Here is a 2,186-nt window from a genome sequence, read left to right as displayed (position 1 = left end):
CAGTGAAAGTCAAGGGACATACAACCTGTGCAAGCACAGAAGGTTATGAGAAGGATGAAACTTAGAGGGTGGGTACTAGGGTCCCAAAGCTAGCACAGGAATGTGGAAGTAGTGGAAGTACAGGGCTCCTAGTCGAATTGATCTCAGACACTACCTGTGGGTAAAAATAGGTTCTTGCTGAGGGCTGTCTCCAAAATTGGGGAGGCAGTGGTTACAGGGTTGGCTCTGGAAAAGCAGACTGTCAAGCTTCAATAGTTGCCTAGGAAGGAGCTATTTTTGAGTAGAAAGTCTTTCAGCTCCCATCACACACAGCATCTGAATAACCCACTCACATAAAACATTAGTTTTTGTTTTTGTTTTTTGAGACAGGGTCTTGCTCTGTTGCCCAGGCTAGAGTGCAGTGGTGCCATCATGGCTCATTGCAGCCTCAACCTCCCAGGCTCAAGAAATCCTTCCACCTTAGCCTCCCATGTAGCTGAGACTAAAGGTATGTGCCACCATGTCAGGTTAATTTTTTTATTTTTTGTAGTGTGGTGATCTCACTACATGTCCAGGCTGGTCTTGAATTCCTGAGTTCAAGAGATTCTCCTACCTCAGCTACCCAAAGTGCTGGGATTACAGGCGTCAGCCACCACACCTGACAAAAACATTAGTTTTAAGCAGAAACAAATTCTGGTTCGTGTTTTTTTAATTTTTTTTTTTTTTTAATACTCAGGTTGCTGAATGGACAGTATGCTATAGGGGTAGCAGTGGTACTGTTCTAGGAGTTCCATGTATCTTAAAGTATTTAAGGCTCACAACAACCCCATAAAACAGATATTATTATCATCCTCATCTTACAAAAGAAGAAGACACTTAAGGCCGGGCACAGTGGTTCATGCGTATAATCCCAGCACTTTGGGACGCTGAGGCGGGAGGATCACAATGTTAGGAGTTCGAGACCAGCCTGGCCAATATGGTGAAACGCCATCTCTACTAAAAATACAAAAATTAGCTGGACGTGGTGGCGGGCACCTGTAGTCCCAGCTACTTGGGAGGCTGAGGCAGGAGAATTGCTTGAACCCGGGAGGCAGAGCTTGCAGTGAGCCGAGATCGTGCCACTGCACTCCAGCCCTGGCAACAGAGCAAGACTCTTGTCTCGGAAAAAAAAAAAAAGAAAGAAAAAAAAAGAGCAAGAAGAAAAAGACACTTACCTGCTGAGTAAGGTCCCATAACTAGCAAGTAATATAATTAAGATTTGAATGTAGGCAATTTGGTACCATACCTTGAGCTCTTAACCACTATTCTAAATCCCTCTATATGGAGAGGCTGGTGGATTCAGCAGTGGGAAGAATCACAGCGAATGAGTAATTGTGCCTCCCAAGAAATCTGCTTTATAAAAGGCCTCCAATAAACAGAAAGGAAATATCTTTCATATAGAAACACCAAGTGTAACGCCTCTCACTTAGCAGCACTTGAAGAATCTGGGATGTTTTCTAACAAACACAATATACAGTCCTCTTTTTGTCCTGGCCACTAGGGGGAAGAGTGGAATGTCAAAGAATTTAAATCTCTTCCACAGATTCACAATAGTTGATAACTGGTTTTAGTTTTTTCCCTATACCAGAATATAAAAGTTCTTTTGTATTTTTTACTTGTGAGAGATCATTTCAGATAAATTTATTAAGCATCCAGAAACATTTTTCTCTAGTTTCTTTTTAGAAATAAATGGATTATGCTGAGGGTAAGAAGGAGACAAGAAATCTATACTGTATGATTCCATTTATATGAAATGTCCAGAAAAGACAAATCTATGAAGATAAAAAAAGATTAGTAATTGTCTAGGGTAGGGGCTCAAGAGAACAGGGGTTCACAGTAAATGTGTATTAGGGATCTTACTGAGTGACGAAAATATTCTAAACTGACATGGTGATGGCTGCACATGTAAAATACAATAAATGTACTAAAAATTATTGAATTGTACACTTGAAACAGTGCATTACAAAATATGTAAAATAAGCCTCAACAAAGTTGTTAAAAAACAAGAAACATGGCCGGGCGTGGTGGCTCAAGCCTGTAATCCCAGCACTTTGGGAGACCGAGACGGGTGGATCACGAGGTCAGGAGATCGAGACCATCCTGGCTAACCCAGTGAAACCCCGTATCTACTAAAAAATACAAAAAACCAGCTGGGTGAGGTGGCGGGC

This window comes from Mandrillus leucophaeus, unplaced genomic scaffold, assembly GCF_000951045.1.
Source record: "Mandrillus leucophaeus isolate KB7577 unplaced genomic scaffold, Mleu.le_1.0 Scaffold289, whole genome shotgun sequence".
Lineage (NCBI taxonomy): Eukaryota > Metazoa > Chordata > Mammalia > Primates > Cercopithecidae > Mandrillus > Mandrillus leucophaeus.
The sequence above is the reverse complement of the archived record's forward strand: the minus strand, read 5'-3'. Positions refer to the sequence as shown.